This window comes from Falco naumanni, chromosome 6 (genome assembly GCF_017639655.2).
Source record: "Falco naumanni isolate bFalNau1 chromosome 6, bFalNau1.pat, whole genome shotgun sequence".
NCBI classification, from domain to species: Eukaryota; Metazoa; Chordata; class Aves; order Falconiformes; family Falconidae; genus Falco; species Falco naumanni.
In genome coordinates, this window is record NC_054059.1 from 80,407,275 (window position 1) to 80,428,714 (window position 21,440).

A 21,440-nucleotide genomic window follows, 5' to 3' on the forward strand; every position below is an offset into this window, starting at 1 on the left:
AAGGCTTTGTGTTGCTAAGACTGTATGTATCTGTCTTTTGGGTAAAAACATTTTTTTTGCTCAATTCCCCACTCTACCGAGTCAGAAATATAATAATTCTCTGTTTTTTAGGGTCATTGTGAAGATTAATCCATCGATTTTTCTAAGCACATCCTGAATTCCTCAGATGATGTCAGCATAAGAATTGAAGGAGGCATTGTTTTAGGGAAAAAATAAATAGCCAGGAAGGATTTTGGTTCAAAGGAGCTGGGGGCAAACAGTGTGAGCATCCTTAAGCAAAATTTAGATGACTTCACTGCTGATGATAAGGGAGTATTCAACAGTTTTACTCTTGAGAGCAATCAATATGTTAGAGGAAGACAGGACTTTTTTTTTCATTAACCAGAAAACTGTGCTAGGTCAGTATTATAAATGACAGTTACTTTTTTAAGCATTTACATTAGAAAAACCCAAAACCCCAAACAACTGGCTGCTTCTCTAGCAAAAAATATTCAAAGTGTTATAGAGATGACGGGATTAGCACTGAGCTATTGCAGGCCTAAAGCACCTAGCTCATGGTCCTGGTCCTACACAACCTTGTATCCGACTTGAATACACCATTTCTGTATGTTTTGCAGTGGAGGATAGCTCTCAAAATCATCTTTCCCTTCATACAGTTGCTAGACAAGGTCTTTAATTTACGGCAAAGGTTTCAGAAAAGGATAAGCCTTGAGAGGAAATACAGAAGCTAAAGGCAGTGGGTCTGAGATGATATTTCTTATTTTAAATTACAGCATCTTTCATCTCTGACTGTTGTTGGATGTCATTCCGCTTCACAATCCTCCTTGTATCTGTTAAAGTATTAAACTAATCAAAATAGTAAATATTAATAAATCACAGGGCCTGCCACATCTTAAAGGGAATCAGCACTTAGAAAAGATTTATTTCTATGATAAAATATTGCATGACTAGTAAAAGCATTACAGAGCAACTTCAGGTTCCTCCAGAACATTCATCTATGTCTGCTTCAGAGAGACAGTAGTGTACATAGTGATCACTGCAATAAACCATGTCTCTCAGCTTCTAGTTGAGGTTTCAGTGAACAGGTGTCACATAGGTAGGTTCATCCCACCTAAGTGAGATGCTCTACAGAGCTCTACAGATCTACATCTACAACAGATGCTCTACTATATCAACAAGATCAGTGCTTCCTATATCGACAGTAAAAGAGACATCATCCGCTGACTGCATTTAGGGAGCCTAACCCAACTACCCACATATCTGACCTTTGCAGGCCTTAGAGTCAGGGGAGATGGTCTGAATGCATGTGCATCAGTTTAATAATCTCTTACAAAGTTGTATCTGTTCTTACAGGGCCTGATCTAGTGCCCAATAAAGTCAGTGGAAAATACCTATGCTGACTTAAAAGAATGCTCAAAAAACCAGCAGTACCTACAGCTAATACCTAAGGCAAAACCAGGGGCATCAAAGCAGTGGTTATAAAAAATTGAGGCTGATCATCTCTATGATCTAAGGAGTTACTCTAGGTGAGGTTCATTTTGGGTCGGTACATTCTGAAGGATTTATTTCCTCTGTAATGTTGTTTCAGGGTTTTCTGCTCTGTCCTAAAAGATATAGGGGATTCCTGCAACACGCTCTGAGAACAGCCAAGGAAGATTTTGGTTTATCCTTCTGTCTTGTGATATGTGTCCCAGAGATGACTCTTTTCAATCCAAAACAGTGTTTGGAAAAAAAAATATCTGCAAATTTGGGGAAAAAAATCACCCTAGCCTTTGTTTTTTGAGGTGATGTGTCATAGTCTTTCTAGTTAAAATGCTTTCACTAGCAATCTACTAAGGAAAAAATGAAATAGGAATATTTAAAAGTGGAAATTAGACATTTGCCTTTTTAGATACATAATAAACAGTCAAACTTAATTAGTTTCAAAATAAATGCTAAGCATAATCTACCAGCACTGCATCCAAAATGAAAAGAAACCACGGAAAAGGTCTGCATAGCAATATGTTTGGCATATGCTCTGCTGCTTGGAGTCACTCTCCATAACTGTTCAGGGCAGGATTTTCTATGACATCTCTTTTTGTTTGCACAGTAATCAGTCACTCAAGTATGCAATCAGTCCTCAAGAAAAGAGGAATGTCATTTATGCTGTGAACTCCAGATCACATGGAGAAGGACCGTATTCTGTTCATCCAAGGAACGTGGTTAGATACTGATGGTAAGCTAAGGCGTGTGTGCAAATAGATAAACAAACAAACAAATAAATAAATCCAGTACTAAAGTCGTGTCTTGTTTAATATTATAAAAATAGATAGCCTTTTGCATTCTGTACTTCTGCCAAGGTCTACAAAAAACCCCCAACAAACTAGGGTACTGTGCCTATAGACAGACCATGGCTTTGTCCTGGCTTGTGGCCTGCATCTTCTGTCTTTATATTTATTATATTGACTTTGTTGCTATGGTACAATAAAATATTACGATATTTTCTATTGTAATACTGGTAAATTCCATTTTCAAGAAGAGACACTGAAGAACTAAGCGGTGTAGCCTAAGACATGAACAGTATTATCAAGGTGTTAAAGCTAAACCCATTATTCTTCAGCTGGAATTTTTAAATGAAAAAACTATCTTCGAGTAGAAAGAAGTAACAGAAGTCCTTAGTCTTCATATAAAATTATTACTTAGGATAGTGGGGATTTTAAAGGAATAAGGATCACCTTCGGCTATCCTCCTCATGTTATTTTATACCCTGCCTGATGTCTCACTGTCCCAAGAATAAGGAACAACATAACTGACTGTAGGAGTGCCAGCATAAGAAAGCATTGAATCAAACAGAAGAACAATACAGTAACTCAGGGTACTAGCAATTAAAAGTTAAGGAAGATTATGGTGGAAAGCAGAGTATTTTAATCAAAATCACACATTAGTAATAGAAATAAGGATGTTATTACAGCTCTGCTCCATAGTTATAATGCTCTAAGTAACATGCTACACCCTTTCCCCCACTCAAAATTGCTGAAGAAGAAAAGGATGGAAGGAGCCTTGAAAGGTCATCTAATCTGTTGTGGGAAACCAACCTCAGGTAAGTGATAGCTATATTGTTCCCAACAAATGCTTGTTTTACCTGTTCTTAAACACCTCCTGTGCTGGAGATTCCACAGCCTTGCAAAGCAATCCATCTCAGTACTTAATTACATTTATGTTTACATTTTTCGCCACAGGCTATCCTAAATCTTTCTTATTGCAATTTAAACCTGTTACTTCTTTTTTCTACCTCCACTAGACGTGAGGGTAGTTTACTCCCTTCCTCTTTACTGCTAATTTCACATATCTGAAGACCAGTATCACATCTCCCTGCAATCTTCTTTAAAGAAGAGACTAAATAATCATAATTCCTTCAATTTGCAGGTCATGTTTTCTAGACTTCCTACCATTCTTGTCGAACTTTGTGTGTCTTCTGCTACTGGACCATGTATTTCTTGAACTGAACACCATAATCCTATTTAAATTCAGTTAAACTAAGTAGAGAAGAAGGATTACATCACATGTTTTATTAATGTTACCTATTGTCCTTGTCAAATAGCATCCTATTTTTTATGAGCCATTTCTTTATTTTGTGAAAATTAGTGTAATTCTACTCTGGTCCCTGAATATACTTTCAGAATTCACTTTTGGGTGCCTGAATAATTCATGATCTGTGTATTTAATGAGCTTTCTCTCTCCTGCATCACCAGTTCATTCATGAGGGCACTGACTATTACCACAGAAGACTACTACAAAACCATGTTCATGACATATGTTCTGACAGAGAGTATAGTATTGGCAACCATTGTTTTCTCAGCATTTTTTTTTCTCCCATGTATTATCACTTTGACTTGTTCCGAAGAATGCTGCTTAAAACGGTATCAAAACCTTATTAGAGATAAGATAAAACATTTATGCTTCTCCCTTATCCAAAAGGTCTGTTGCTGTGCCAGAAAAAAAAGGCTTTAGTTTGCTTTGGCAAGATTTCTTCAAAAAAAAAATCCACAACAGCAATTTTTCCTCTTGTGCTGATTTCTCACTTACTGTTCTGTAATTCTCACTTACCACCTCTGGACCATAGAGTCATCTGGCTTTAGGATTTTGATAGGAGACCCAAACAGCTTGATTTGCAGGAGCAGCTCCTGAAGCACAGTGTTTCCTTGCCTCCTGCCCCCCAAACCACCCACCCTGACTGTCACAGTGTAAGCAGACTGGAAGCCTGCTATACGTCTCCATATTGGTCTAAAGATGATGATACTGATGTTTCAATACCAACTGCAGCCCAACCTTTGGCTCTCAAATGTAGGGCTAAAAAGAAAGTTGTTGGTTTTTTTTAAAGTATTTTCTGCTTTTCAGCTAGACCTCAGTTATGCAGGGCTGGAAGTAGCAGCTGTGCTACTGTTACCCCAGCAGCTGACCTGGATTATGCATCACGTTGGGTGCTGCTAACAAGGGGGCTACTGTCCCTGCTCCCACCCCAGGAGCACCAGCTGTGGGACTTTCTGCACTGGCCTCTGCAGACGTATCTGCAGTTGCTCGGCTGGCCAGAAGCCAGCTCTGATTTGAAAGCGGAGTAGCTTTGTTAGTGCAGTGCTGTGCCTAAACAGATCGGTAAATCCTGCTGAAAGCACTGGGCTGCTCCCAGCGAGGCCACTTGTTGCTTTTGGATCAGGACTGCTCTGTCTGCAGCCACGCTATAGCCCAGCTGATGTGAGGGCAGGACTGCCATCTGCGAAAGGCCCTGCTCACAAATTCACTCAGTAACGCGTGTTCAAGCACTGGCTGCACCTTCTTTTTGGAGAGAAAAAGAGTCTGCGTCCATTATTTCCATATCTGTAACAGGGCTATTTAAAGCACTTCTCAAATGTTATTCTTTCATGTCCCCAAATGTCCTTTTAGGCAACAAGCCAAGCGTCGCTCTCTTGTGTTTTTTCCTAATAGATTAAGACAGTGAGGGGAAGCAGGTCATATACTGCAAGGCCGTTTCCAGCCCCTGTCTCTAGTCAGTGGCCTTACAATGTGCAACTGCTGGATCATGGGAGAGATTCATCTATTGGGATACTCCTGTGTGGCTCCCAGGAGAATGAGAAAGCAGAGGAAGCCAGCTCAACTAGCCTGCAGATATGTGCAAATCGGGATATCCTTGGATTTGACCTTTATTTAATGAGCACGCCCTAAAAGTCCATGTTACCCACCACAAACCCAGCACAATAAGCCACTCCTTTCCAAACATCTTGACCCAAAATCCCCAAAGAGCCACCAGATACTTATCGCATACTTTAGAAAGCAGAAAGTACTCTCCAAAAGTCCTCAGGAGGAGGAAAAGCCAATGGCTCCCAGATGTCCCATTGCTTCCTGGCAGAATAAATCTGGGTGCTCAGCTGGTGCTGGGGTAGCCCAACACAATTGGCTTCAGCTGATTTACTTCTCCTCATATCAGGAATTTTGGGTCTCTAGGCATCAGTGTAGCAAGGCAGCTGCCTGCCCTAGGCAAGGCAGGGGATCCGCACCTGGTCGGCTTGCAAACTGCATGTAATTCAGGAGGCTACATTGCCACCAGGATGGTGTACAATGTGTCCCTTGGCTCAGCATCACTGCTGAAAACTACTTGCAGTCTTTGTATTTCACATTCTCATATATTATGTTGCTGCTTGACTTGCCGCTAAAGCCCAGGAACAGGAGGGTGAGAGATTTCTGTCTGTCGTGTAATGGCTAAAGAAGTGAGTTTGCCTTAAACTCCTGATTATTAACACTGGGACACCTCCTGTTTAATTCCCAGAATGTAAAAAACAGAGAAGATTTAGTTCACAGTACATTTGCAAAAAAGCTCAGACTACACAAATAAGCATCTTGCAGCAACTGCAAGTAGAGGCAAGTTCCAGAAAGGGAAAAAATAGTCTGATGCATGTCATCTTGTGGTTTTTTGCTAGATTAATGAAAAGCCCACACAGCATAATTATGTTTACAATAAGCTTACAGGAGTTTTCCCACAAGGTAGAGGAGAGTCATAGAGGGATCAGGTTAAACCAATTATTTAACCTTTACAGAGCTAAACTTGCAAGTGTTTCAGAGGGAGGGAAAATGGACTATTTTATTGGTTGCTTACAACCATGTATTAAAATAGTGGTCTCCTTTTTTATTCCATCACGTTGCAAGAGCATATCCTGGCAGATCCAATTCAGATGTCTGGGAAACAAATTGTTGGATGCCTAGGTGACTTAAATATTCCCCTGCTAGCACAAGTTTGCCTTTTGCTACCATGAATGAGTCCCCTCACAAACAGCCTTACATGTCTGGTAAGGCTCTTCACAGAACATGGCATCCAGATTGAGGAGTTCTATATAAAAAATTATATATTACAAATAAATCATAAAGCTTGACTGGGAGTCATTGCATTCACTAAAATCAAGACTTCCTTTTCTGGAGCTGGTCTTCTGGGCTTGAAACAAGTGGGCAACGGTGGAAAGCACTGAAAAGAAAACAATATAGTATCATTTATCAGGCCTTTTGCAATGTCAGCTCTCCATTGTTCTTGCTTAAAAAAATCGCATACTTCTTGGCTTTCCTAATTCATCAGAGAGACATGCAGTTGTGCTGGTTTAGACATTAGCATTTGTTTTGTTTATTCCAGTTCCAGTGGGCAAAAATCAAGCAAACCTGATTAATTCAATGGTATACCTACAGTTTTTCCAAAGGATATGGCAATCTCTGATAGAGTAGAGCTTGAGAAATACTGATATAACACCCTAGGGGCTAAATTCTATGGATGTTGTTGACAGAGCATCTGTCTAAATGATCTTCCAGCTAGTACTGGGCAAAATACATTTTTTTGTTGTTTTGCTGACAATTTGAAAATGTGGGGAAAAAGCCCCATTACTGCTCAAAATACTTTGGCAAACAGTATCTTGGGGAAAACATTCAGAATATTCATGTGTTTAATCTGGATTTGAGAGATTCTTATTTTTCACTGGGACAAAAAATAAAAAAGGGATTTTGTTACAAATTGACATTTCTGTCAAAAACTACTGAACAATTTCATTAAAAAATGTTGTCCAAATCCCATATGATTACCAGTTACAAAACCTGCAGCCAACACCATGCTTTATTTCAAAGAATAATTAGCTGGCATATGAGAAAAATATAAATAATATCAGCATGGTCAACCTGGGGCTGTCCAGCTGCCTGCCCAAAAGCTGTTCACGTGTAACTCCCGTGCTGGCACTGCACACGGGGTGGGACCTGTTGGGGAAGCCACCCCTCTAGCTGCTGAGGAAGCCACCCAGCACTGGCATCCCAGCCTGTGCTAGGACTGAACACCATGTTCAGAGATGAGTAATAGGACCCCACAGGGACAAGTTCAATTTTTCCACCTGTGAGTACCTCCTGGCACTCCTCTGCTCCCTGTTCTGTTTTCTTTGTGTAGGGCAGGTCTCATTGATGTGGTGATTTTGGCAAGTGGCTCACAGGGTCAGGGAGGTGCATCACCTGGGTGTGCGTGGACTGATCCCTCCTCCGTGTCCTACAATGGGTGATATTTCCCCTTTAAAAGGAATCCTAGTGGCAACAATCAACAATAAATTAACTCCTGACCTACCATAGAGCTATCTGGCCAAGAGACAGTACAGTCTGCAGGCATGAAGTTGTACACCCAACAGTACTGACACTTCTCACTGGCTTTTGTACAACTTAGATGAGATAATGCCTTGAACACTTCAAGAGCAAGGTCAAACCTATTCAGTCACCAGCTTTCCAGTTCAGCAACTCAGTTCCTACTTGGGCAGCAAAGACATGCAGTTTTCCAGTTGTGTTAGTCAAACATGAGGGGTTAGTAATGTTTTCATACCTCTGAAAATTAGGCCAATTATCTGGGTACCGTAAAGGAATTGTCTGACTCAAGGTCTCATCCAGGAGTGGGAGTCGGTATAGATGTAGTAATGATCTGAGCTTTTTCATTGCATATATTCCTCTCACCATTTTAACCAAAGCACTACAAAGCCAAGCAGAGATGCTAAGCCACCTGATAAATGGATCGCGTTTTCTGATCCACCTGCTGCAAGCGAACTGCAAGGAGGCATAGGCAAAAAGTAACTTCTTGTGACATTTCATCTCCAAGATTATGTCCTGGCTCCAAATGAGAGAAAAACATATAAACATCATTTGTCACAATAATACTATTCACACACTATAACTTCCAGTTCATTGTGACTTTCCCAAGATTCTGTGTTGGGACTAGAACTTTCCATTTTGGTTGCTAACTTTTTTTTTTTTTTTTTTTTTATTTTTCCTTTTTGGAGAAGAGAAATTTAGGGTAAAATGGTTAGCCATTTCCAAGAAGACTAAATTAGTGTTTGATGTTAAAGTCTGGGGACATTTCCTTTGCTTTCTAATGGGGAATCTCAAATTTTACAGCTGGATGGCCGCTATGGATGGGATGAGTCTTTAGCATTCCCCGTGAGAATCTGCCCAGAATTGGCAAAGTTCCAGGCTTTTGAAAAACCACAGTTCACACACAGTTTTAAGATGTTAGGCAATCTCCCCAAAGCCTCCCTCTGCCCAATTATTCTGTTATCTAAAGTGGCAGAAGTCTGAGAGGGTGATACAGAGGCTACAGCCCTGCCCATGTAGGTGCCAGGACAATAACTCCTGTGGGAAATTTTACCTTTTCAAGCTGACTTCTTAAAAACCTAGGAAATGAAAGAAAAAATGCTAACTTCAGGAAGATGCAAAGGTTAGGAAACATCTAATTTAAGAGTGCTTGTGCAACTTCAGTTTGGTTTCTTGTGTTTAAGTGGTGCTTATGCAGATGGTAATGACTCGGTGACTTCCTACATTGCCCCCTCCTTGTTCAGTGCAACGAGGTTCTGCTTTGGGAGCCGATGTTCTGAATGGAGGAGACCTACCTTCAGCACTGCTATCTCAGTGCTTTCAAAGCATGGAAAAGGTAAGAAAAGAATAGAAAATGAAGGTTGCAGAAAAAGAAAGAGTGGTCTCTTGATTAAATTAGATTGGATTCACTTTTATCCTGGTGTCTGTTAAGCCCATCTTTGGTCACTGAAACCAAACTTTTCCCACAAGTCTCAACTGTGCATTTCTCATCATCTAGATATCTGATGAGACCATAGATTCTGACTTGCAGAAGCAGCTATCATTCTCTACTGCAGTCAAACCCAGTGTGCAAGATCAGGTCATGTGTCCTGTACTGTGTCCCCCTAGATCTCCCTTTTCATCAGTCTCCCTGTGCCTTGCTTCTCTGACGGACCGATGGGGATGGCAGCACCCCCTCCCCTCCATTTTGGGAAGACTGATGAGTGAATGTTTGTGAAGACCTCAGATCCTGTGGTGGCGAACCCCACAGGAGAAGCCACAAGGAAATTAATAATTCTGTCTTCAGAATGAGATTTGTACTGTAAATAAGGCCTGGGGTCACACTTCAGATAATAAGCAGACAACAAAATATTGAATTAGGAGAGCACCATCCATCCTGAATGAGGTGGTGGAAAATATACTAGGTGTTCGTTTAATTAGAGACTTATATAATTCATACACACAAGGGAAATGATTTAAGGTTCATTTTTAAGTTAAGAATTGATTTGCAACCTTAATAATGCTCTTTTAAAACAGTGTGTGGGTGGCATGTATGTTTGTTATAGCCTGCCAGCTGGGTAATTCAGAGAAAGAGAAGCTTTGAGCTTTCAGCCCCTGGTCATTTCTTATGGATAATTCACTACCTGCACATCCTTCCTGGAAGCTGCTACATGTATGTTACTGATGGCTTACAAAAACAAAACAAAACCAGAAAGATGTAATGCAATATTTATTTAAAATCCCTGTTTTGGGAAATCATTGAATCATGTCTGTCTTGAGGCATTGTGGTTCCTTTTTTAAATACTTCTTACTGAAGATATTTCACCGTAAAACAACCAGTCTTAGGGCTGCCCATTCCAGGGCCAGGGAAGAATTGTTTGAAAGGCAACTCTCAGCCTTTCAAAATTAGAAATTCTTTGTTAAAACACCCTCTCTTTTCTTTAAGATCAGAAACCACACTTTGGTTGAGAACATGAGTTATTATTCAAAGGGATTTTAAAAACTTGTCCTGAGCAGACCAATGTGGATCACTGGATTTTTACCTGTGAGGGTGGGGATGTTTTTTAATTACAACATCAGGCACCTGGAGTGTGTCAGGGTTTTTGCCTGAACCCCACTACATCCTTCACACTGATCCCCTTCCAGCTTCAGGCATGGTCTGACACTATAGAACGAGCAAATTGATGCTGTACTGTGAAGCTGGCAAACAGAGAGGATTTCGTGACTGGAAACGGCTGGATCCCAGTTCGGGGACACTGGTAGGGGGCTGGGACTGTGGCACTAAGCAGAAAACTCAGGGATTAACCATTGAGGATGTCTGTGGACAGGGCTGAAGGAAGCAGAGGAGGAAACCCTGACTAAAGCATGAGTGCCTCAAACATGTGTGTCACGGAAGGGAAGTGTCAGGCACATGACCAGAATGGGACTGCTTAAAATGAGCAAATTTGGGCAGTATCTAATGACACAGGTCTCCGGCTACAATTTTTCCTGTATCATATATATAGTGCCAAGCCACTATAGGGGTAGATACACAGCTGGGACAGCTGTGGTCTTACAGGTGCAATAAAAAAGTGGCTATTGCTGTTCCCAACTCTTGTAATTGCTAACTGTGCACATTTAGGTGAAGAAAAACCCCAAAAGGCATGAGTAAAGAGCATCTCCAGTGTACATCTCTGGAAGCCAATGAAATTAAACATGTTTGCACTAGTAGGCAATCAATGATAATTTTTTTTGCAGTCACTTTTGGTGCCTCTTGAGAAGTACCTACATCTGTTCTGTGAACACCTAAAATTAGAGCAGCCTGACAAAGGAAAGCATCAAGCCACTGCAGGTCCAGTAGAAGTCACTAAAAGTCAAGATTTGACCCCACAACCTTTGACTTTAGCCACCCATGGCTCTATAACTTTCTCCACAAGGAAGAAAACACCTTTCTGCCTTAGTGATGCCATTTGAGCATCATTTGAGCATGCCAACTGTAGCCAAATTTTATTTTATAATGACAGATACAAGCAGTCAGAAGATACTTTAATGGGGGGCAGAATCTGGCTTCTCATCTGATGCAAAGCATCTCCAAATCCAAAAGCATGGTCCTTTGGCTTTCTGGAGGATGGGTAAAGAAATCTCTTTCTCTCTGTCTGCTCATTCCTGTCTCTTTTCTCCTTCTTTTCTGTATCTCTCTTTTCCTCTCACTAAACAAAAAGGCAAGGTTGTTTTCCTGGGCCCCTCAGGAGGGTTTAAAATCCTAAAAATACCGCCAAAAGGACTGTAAACATATCTCTCCCTGGGATTTAATTAGTATAAAGAGCTGTGCAACCAAGTGTATATTTAAAGCAATCTAATAGCCTTTGCCATGATGAAGTCTAACGTGCCAGTTTGTGTCTGAAAAAGAGAAGAGGTCTGGACAACACCTTTGTTGTAAAAAAAAAAAAAAAAAAAAAAAAAAAAGCTAGTGAAAACAATAAATAGTATTTGCTCTGTTGCCAGTTCATCGGTTCTTATTTAACCAGCCAATGCAACAAAAGCTTAGTGCAAAAATGTACTGCAACTTCTGCTACCCCTCCCTCCCTCTTCTGCTCTCTCTTCCCCCCCCTCTCTCTGGGATTGGCTTATTTAAAAACTATATTTCTGCCTAGGCATTCAAAAATGCTGAATGCCTCAAGCAAACTAGTAGAATAAGCATGTTTCTCTACTGTTTCTTGGCAGGGTCCACCGCCTGAGTCCTGCTTTAAATTAAAGCACATGTGGCTTGAGTTTAGCATTATCATGAAAATGAAATTACCACTTTAGAAAAGTCAAGTTATTTTGGAAGTGAAAACTGCAGGTCAGAGCCCACCAAAATTCCAAAAACTTGCTCGAAAAATGGCTCGTTGAAGGTTGAGAGCTGCTGCCGCGGACAGTGCATCCTTTTGGGTCCTGATTTATAGTATTCTTCATGGTTTCCTACATTTCTTACATGCTCTTGGGAAAACCTTACAGACCTTTGTCGCTGGCTCCCTCTGCAGCTCCTCCCCTGGAAAGGGGAGAGGAAAAAAAGTGATCTATCAGAAATCAGCCACATCGACCCCAGGCTCATCCTACTGTTTTGAAGTCCTTTTGAAAATTGCCCTGGCACTGGTAAATACAACAAAGCCATGTTGAAGCACTGGTTGTTTGCTCAGCTAAAACCCCTCCATACTACTACATTAATTTTCTTGCCATCAGACAAGGGCTGCGTGGAGAGGAGACAGGAGCCCACACTCTCCCAGCTTGGAATGGATTCTTCTGTGTTCTTCTTTTCCATGCTTAGAGGTTTGAGTAGGTGGTGAATCTCATCTGTTGCAGCAACATGGTGGTTTGAACTGGGTTAGGGTTTTATGTTTGTGTGTATCTGTGTGTGTGCATGTGTACATCTGAAATTTGGTTAGTTAATAGTTAGGTTGACTGTACATTTTTCTTCTGCTATGGGCTTGTTGTCATGCAAAACTAGATACATCAGGTCAAAAATAAAACCAGATAGGCATCAAGATCCCACTGCTGTTACCGAGAATGTGAGAGAGGTGGATATCATCTTGTCACACCGTGGTAGCAATGAGTCCATCTATAGGATGCCTGTTGCCAGAATCTGAACTGTACCAAATGAGTAGATTGTTAAAGAAATATTGTCAGATGGGCTTGATTCTTTTGCTCCACAACATTGTTTTTATTTTATTGCAATTCCACTGACTTCAGTGGAGTGAAGCCAGTCTCTGGGAGGGCTGGGGAAGAGGAGGAGTCAACCATCAACATGCCAAATATTGCAGCTGAAGTTGGAATGACCAGTGCATTGTATAATCCTGTGGAAACATGTACGATGGTTGTGCAAATGGAGCTGGTAATCTGGCTAATAAGTCAAGCCACAATAACTCACCCTGTTCCCTACACACACAAGCATGTACACTCATACACACACAGAGAAAACTGTGTCTGGAAGAAAATAAATCTTCAGCCAACAACTTCAGAGACAGTTGGAAGGACACGAGAATGGTGAGTGCCAAGAAAATTTTCCCCAAGCTAAGAATCAGTAACACGGCCTTGCCTGTTGAGGTTTGCCAACATGACTGGAATTGGTAGTGAAGCGACTACTGATTTTAAGAGGATTTGGATCAAACCTTCATTGCTTTCATGAAGCATATAGACTAGACTAGACTAGACCAGAATAGAACAGAACAAACCAGAACAAAGCAGAACAGAATACAGTAGAATACAACAGTTCTGTTAGAAGGGGCCTACAATAATTATCTAGTCCAACTGCAAGAAACTCTTGGTAGCTACCTACTACTAACTTTAAGCCAGCCCACTTTTAACACAGAGTTGGAGTTTGGCCAAAGTCCTGCTATAATTTGGGAGGTATTGAAGAGCAGAGTCAAGAGTCCAAGTTCCTTTGTGTTGCACTGCAAGACACTACCATTGATACCGTCAAGTGACACACCTCTTCAGCAGCCAAGGGGTTGGTCCTGAGGCTCCTGTAGACCTACTTTCAGACACATTCCTTTTTTTCTCCTACCTCTATCTCTTCTGGAAGGATTTTTGGTAAGAACAGGCATGACCAAGCTTTCCAAACCATCACAGTGAACAGAAGGGGGTTTTTGTTTCTACAGAGGCATCCAGGGCGAGAGGTATAGTTTCATCAGTCACAGTGCCTCAGGACATGAGGATGAGGAGAAAGGGACACTGACAGCTTTGAGGTAGAGCACACAACTTCAGACCATCCAAGAAGTGCAGGGGCAGCAGCAGAGCTGAGGAGGGAGTGACTGAGGTCAAAGGGACTAGGGAAAAGAGTTAAAGGGCAGCTCTACGTTAGTGGATACAGCAACCACCTTTATGCTCAAGAAAATAATGGCTTTACTTAATTTTGATCAGATCCTATAAAAGAACACATCTCTTGAGTTTGAAATGGATGGGCAGGTGGGGGATTCAGATGAGAGGTCATTTATGCAGCGTGAGGACGTAACTGCCTTTGGGTGGCTGTGAAAGGGCAGGGGATTTTGCTTTGTGGGGAAGGAAAAACAAGAAGTACAGTTTTGTAGGGCAACAGGGATGAGTACAAGGTAAGGAACAAACTAGAGGGTCATCACATGGCATCCCTCCACCTTCGTTCCTGGGCATTTTTAATGAAACTTAAATTTGTGCTCGAGATCTACTACTGCTAATCTTTATGGGTCCCTTCCAATGTGAGATATTCTATGATTCTGTGATCTTCCCCAACATGTCTCCATCCTCTCACACTTGACTACCCCCTTCCATTCCATGTGCCAGTATATGCTCTTCTCAGTTCAGCATACCTTGTACTCATTAGGTAGTTTTCCAACACAGTGGTTAGTTCAAGCAAGGTATTACAGGTCTCGTACTGCCAACAGAGCACTCCCATTCAAGGTCATATGGCATAAAACATGCAGTGAGTGGCCACCTCTGCTCAGGCGAGCTTCCAACCAAGCATCCTGCTCCTGAAGTAAGTAAATAAATTATCATGTAAGGAAGAGGCTTAACTGAAAATATGATTTTCAAACATGAAGTAAGGCACCTTGTGGAAAAAAAAATAAATTAGCTCTTAGTGTTCATAAACAATGAGAGGCTCTAAATGCACTATTGACAACTCAGGAAAGAGATCCTGGAGTCACTGCAGCTCTTGGAAAACAGGAACACAGATAACAGCATAGCAACATTCTAAAGAGCAAACAGAGTTTTTTAGCAAAGGCTGAACTATAAAGGAAAAAACATCACTATTCATGCATGTCTCTTGGGTTCCTTTCTTGAAAACTGTGCAGATCTGGTCACTTCATCTCAATAGAAAAAGAAGGGTGGATCAGGAAAGGTAAAGAGAGCAGTGATCAGTGACAATGAGATGTACGTACAATATAGTATCTGCAAAAAGAGAGACTGGAAAAGAGACAGCTGATAGAGGCAGGTAGAAATGGAATGTTATGGAAAAAGCAAACAGGAAACAAATGCTTTCCATTTTGTAGAAGATGGAAAGTGGAAAACACCATAGGAAAACATCAGTCTGCAGGTTTAAATCAAAAAAAAGTACTTTTTAATAAAAAATGTAATTAAGTGGGGGAACTAATTATTGCAGATTTGTAGAGAAGCCAGAGGTGTTAACGGGCTTAAGATGAAGTTCAGAAATCCAGGCACACTAGTAAACAGGCTGTAGCCTCTGACTCAAAATAACCTCTGCTGAACAGTCTGGGACGATGTGTGGGTACACTAGCAAAAATCCCTTTATTTTCACCTGCTTATCACAAGGTTTACCATTGCTCTATGACAGAAATGATGGGGGAGGATCCTCTTTAATATAATTATTCCTGGGTTGGTGCACTAAGGGTTAGTGTGGAAAGCCCCACATTTGAATCCTCTTCTTGGCTTTCAACCCAGACCCTTTTCCCCCACCCCCCTCCCCTTGCAGAGTGCTGTATATCTGCTGAGCCATCCCTTTCACCGAGTACACATACACTGTCATGTTAGCTCATGCCTCGAATTTGCACGCAGCCCTGAACCCTCTGCTCATTTGTGCCAGTGTTAAGCTCATTCTCTGACTCACGTCTGCCATGAGCTAACTGGCTTCCCAGGTGGAGGAAATTCAGGAATCCAGGAGCAGGAAAGTAGGTGGGAGATGACCTTGTCTAGTAGTTAGTGTGTGCACTTGAAACACGTGCTTGCCAGTTCTGGCCTCATATATACACAGGAATATATATGGTTTATTTTCCTGTAACACACACATGTAACATATGCATGAGAAATATTTGTATTATATATTATTTCTTAAGTATATTATATACCTAGCATGGAGAGTAATACACTTGAGGGAGAGCAAAAGTGAAAATCTCTATGTCTGAATATCCTGTGGACCTTTTCTGCAGCAAAAGAGCATGTTTCAGCTTTGCACTCCTATTCCAGACTACATAAAATGGCACTAGACCCTCAGCAGCCACGCCGAGAGGCCACACTTCAGCCCTACTTCCTTCTCATACACTCATGTGACTCAACCTTCAAAGGTCCCCATAAAGCCACAAGGAGGCCATAGCTCTGGACACAGTCATTGCTCCTGCAGCTGAGCTATGGGCCTGGTACTGGCTCCCTTGAGAAAGCTGTAAATTAGAGGGAATTACCCAGCTGGTGAGATGCATGACTTAGACGGCTACATAAACCCAGTCTGTAGCCCAAAGACCCTAACAATGTTCTAGAAGGTAAGATGTCTTCCAGGATGTGATACAGGTTCAGATTAAGACAGGTAAATGTAGATGACTACCTGCAAGCTGATCTCTAAACTCCAAGTACAGTTGATGGAGATCTCTCTGGTAGAGTCACTGAGGTCTTCAGAGTGATCCAGCTGACCAGATCTACGTGTCTTAACCTGCAAACGGGCTTCCATTCTGGCTTCCTGTAACTGAAATGCAAGAATCTACATTTCTAATGGGTATGTATGTCTTTCTAACACTAGAATAACACTAAGGTTCCTGAGGATCTGAATTTTGTCTGTAGACCCTAAAAATTGCTTATGGTGGTTCTGTTATTGATGTAACACGTGTCTCTCTGTCCTGTAACTCCCCTATTTTAAGATGGTGACAAGGTAGTAGATGTTTTTAAGCTTTCAAATACTATAGTTCAATATGAAGTACTTTAAGTAGATATATGCTAAGCAAATATAGCATGTAGCAGTTCTCATTTATAAAGATAAGAAAAAGATCTTTTGTAATAAATTTTTTATGTATGGCCCAGAATTCCACTGCCCTATCTCCATACTTACTGTATAAGTGTGAGAAAGAAGTATGTATTTAAAGGCTCCAGTATCTCTTATTTGGTTAATGTCCTACAAGTATTTAAATGAGTCATTTGATCGCTCTGCACTTCATGATTGGCTAAGCTATTTAACATACTTTATTGCTTCTGTGATTTATTGCCTGATGAGGATACTCAAGAAAGTCTGAGAACCTCTTTGGGGTTTATTGAGCTGGTACATATTTTATGCTGATCTCAAATAAATCATTGTCTATTACAGCATAAAAAATGGGAGCATTGGAAAGAACGTTGAGGAGAACTATTTCTGGAGCTTTGTGTTCTGGTTCATGCATAAAGCATGAGGGCTACATTAACATGGAAGTATGTGCATGTGAACCTTTAGGTCCTTATTAATCATCTTGGTGTCTAATACATGGAGCTCAATTATTCCCATAAGCTTCTGTAAAAGTGACCATAGCGTACACAGTATGTCTCGGACACCCTGTGTGTAGGAACTTCTTGACAGATGTGCTGTTTAGCATGTCCTTCCCTGTCCCACTCATTGCATTTCAACCAAGACCACCAAGAAATAAAACACGGTATCACCAGTACTCATCTTGTTCAACTGGCACCTTGGTCATCCACAGCCCTCAGGAGCTCTGCTGTTGATTCAGCGAGAGCAGGGCTGAATTCTCTGTGAATCAGAAAAAAATGATGTAAGCTTGTTAAGCCAGGACTTCACTGTGATGTGAGTACTCATAGAGTTAAGGTTTCAGGATGTTTAAGTCACAGCTCTTTCTCTTGGCAGCCATCTGTGAACTGTGATGTCTTCTCTGGGCACCATCCCGAGAGAGAAGACCAAGACTCCTTGAATCTCTAATTTGTGCTAAGTGAGAGTGGTGGGAGCAAGTAGAGATGTGCTCCCCAGGTGTTTTCTGGGTTGGTCATTCCCAGCAGAGGACAAGGACAATGTCACAGTAGTTCTTTCAAGAAGTCTTTTGCTGGGTCTTCCAGCCTTGTGCCCTCTGCAAATTTAGTATATCTGCTCTCCGCCTCACAGCCTGGAGTGACCTCTGTGGAAGTCTCTTGATAAGTTATATCTTTTGATTTTTTTCAGGTTCCTACCTACTCAATGGATATAATAATTTGGTCAGGTTTACACCTAAGCTAATTTTACCTGAACTGTGTCTTTAGCTTGCTTATGAGAATGGCAAGTGAAACAGCAATGATTACGAAACACTTCAGCTTTCCCCAATCAAAAAGACCTGCTTTCCTGTTTTGAAAGAATACTAAATTGGAGTCCTTTTGGCAAATCCTTACTGGCTGCTGCTCATGTCCTTAGTGTTTTCCAGGTGTAATAATTTGTTCATTTGCTCATTCCAGAATTCTTCTGGGGCTAAAATGTAAGCTGACTGGCTTGTGGTTCCTTGGCTTCTCTATTCTCTTCTTTTTATATCAGGCACTATTTCCAATTTCAGTTTTTCACCTTTACACCAAAGGCTTGTCAAAGATAATTGCTAACATTTGTAAGACTGCTTTACCCTGCTCTTTCAGGCTATGTCTGTTTGTGCAAACATTGTGGTGCAACGGGAGTGCATCAGTCGTCAGAAACAGCCAGTCCCAATGACCACATTCTGCTTGTTTGGGTTTTTCCTCAGACTAACTCTAGTTTGGTCCCAGGGACTTTATGCCCATTAGAAATTAATAATTAACACTCCCAAAGTAAGTGTTTCTTCCTGCTCAGTTCCATTGTGAAGTCTAAGCTTTTCTAGAAAGCAAACCAGAGTGTAGTAAATGGAGCTGATTAGGAGATCCTTTATGAAAGTGCATTCCCCATCCAAACTCAAGGGATATGGAGCTGCACTCTCAGCACTCTAGAGCAGAATTCATCAGTCTCAACTAATCTGAGAATAAATAAATCATGGAACCAATTGTTCATGGTGTTGATCATCTCAGACCTTTAAATGAAAACTTATTGAGAAGGTATTAAACGTATCCTTTGCCAGCACCATCTGACAATGGTTCTTCCTCTCTTGGGTAACAGGCCAGCTTTCCTTGGTTCTTTTATGGCTGATGTATCTACAGAATGATTTCTTGATACAGTGTATGTTTATTGCTATTTCAATCCCATTTTGTGTTTTGGCCTCTTTGACTATTCCTAACATGTTTCTGCTCTTCTCATATACTCACCCTAGTAATCTGTCCTCGTGTCCGCTCCCTGTATGCTGCTTCTGTTTGATTTCTACCAAGAGCTCATGCTTTAGCCAAGCAGTCTGCTCCTGTGTTTCCCATTGTTTCTCTGCAGAGATTAAGAGCTAATACCAAAGCACAAATTTGGACACAATGATCATTTAAGATTGTTTCCAGCCCTTTATTTACATGATACTACAACAGTTTTCTTTGTGATGCCACGGCAATAATTTATTAATATCACTGGTACATCGCTCCTTGGAGAATCACAGTCTGTTCCAGTAAGACTGTTGCTTACATGAGCAAAAAAGGAAGAAGACCATGACCTGTGTCCAGACCCAAAACAAAGACTATCCAGGATATTCAGGTCATTCAGCAAGAAAGTAGGATGGCATGTACAGCCACGAAGCTGTGTTTGCAGAACAGCACTTCATAGCAGGTCATGAATAGACATGAGTGAAATTTAGCAACTGGTCTGGCTGAGGATTAAAATTTCTATGAGTCAACAGACTGGCTTTTAACCAGAGGGATTCATGTCTAGCATCCTACAGCAGTTAAAAACCTGCTATAGCCTTAGAAATGTCCAAAATGTTATGCAAAAGCAGAGACTCTTTTCTTTTTTGTTCGTGTTGTGTATGTTTGGTTTCTTTTTTTTTTTTTTTTTTTTTTTTGCACAGAAGTTGTTCTGAGGACACAACGTTCTCATCCAGAACCAGAAGTCATGGCTTGTGTTACAAGAGTACAGGAGAACTGGCAAGAAACAGGGAGCCCTTGAGAACAAACTAGCAACACAATGGATTTGCAATATTTAATCAAGTTCTTGATGATCACAAATCTTGCAACACATTCCAAAACTACTAAAAATGCTATACAGAAACCAGCTGAGCCAATATTTAAAGCCTTTTTAATTTAACAGAACCCATTTTTTATAGTATCCAGGATATGTTTCTGGCTTTCCTACTTGTCACATGATCTCCTGTCCAGATGTGCTGGTGTATATCTAGTAGTGGACCAGCCAAACCACAGCACTTTCCTCCTGCTTGTAGAGCGTTACTGTAATTCAACCATACTTCTCCCAGCTACAGAAGCACTACATTAATATGTGGTATAACAACAATAACACAGGAGGGGATAAAGCTAACCATGGCTTTAACTATGTATCTAAAAATAATAATAATAACAACGGAGTGACCCTATTCAAAGAGGTTAATTTGTGTGCAGGGTATAAAATCCAAACATGCAATTGTTTTGAAAACTTCCCCTTTTTCTCACCTGAAACAGAAAAATTGTGCTGAGGAGATGATTTCCTGCAGCTTTCTTCAGGAAATTAGCCTCCCCCTTTGTTTAGATCCCACAGATTGTACTGTGTGCTCTTAGACAAACCCATGGGCAGCCAGCTCTGGTCTCCTACATTTTTGCAGCCTTTTTTTCTTGGTGGTGGCTGCCACGAAGACTGAGAAGGGAATTCCAGGCTTGTGGGTTAATTATTAACACAGTTAAGCACTGGCAGTATGCTCAGAATTAGAAAGGAAAGGCCTGAGGGCTGATTCTTCCCTCCTGTTCACAGGATAACCCCACTGGGCTGACTTCGACCTCCCAAGGCAAGGGCCGTATCCATACTCCCCCACGGAAAGTTAGTGGGATTCTTATGAATAGCTCCATTAGGAGCTGGATTGGCTCGATGCCAAAGAAATCAGTGAAGTTGCTTCTGATTTACACGGGGGTAAGCATGCGGGTGTATTAAATCCATAATCCTTGTCCCCACAGCGGCCAGGAACTCAGCAGCTGGGTTCTGCAAAGTGCCACAGAAAACCCTTTGGTGTCAAAAAGCATCGAGGACCCTGTCAAAAAGGGCTGAGAATGCTGACACAGTGGCACGCCAGGCAGCTTAGGAGATGAGGAGAAGTGAATTCAGCCAAGTCAGTCCTAAACAGCAATTTCCCCTTGTGTGCTTCTGCAGTCTCCATCACCCCAGGACCTCAGCACTTTGTCTTGTAGGTTATTACTTTGGAAGGTGGAAGTGATGTTATTTTACAGAAAAGGACATCTAAGTTCTTCCTGTCTAGATTTGCACCTGCACCTTGGATGGCAGATGAGTCTAACTGGCTTAGATATCCCCTGCAGCCAGTGCAGCAAGGAGGCCACCAAGACCTCAGCTGCCTTCTGAGGGTGATCTAGAGCTATTACACATACATCCCTTAATTTAGATGGCAAGACTCTAGCCCATAAAACACAATGGGCATATTCTAAAGGTAGGGAAGCATTTCTTGATGAAGAATTAATTACCTAATTCCCACTGAAAGCTGAAGAAAAGATGAGTCAAACTCATTTGGGTGAGTTTGAAAATCCCAGCGACCATTTCTTTACTTTTGCAGAACCACCCCCATATCACCTGGTTCTGTCATGGCAGT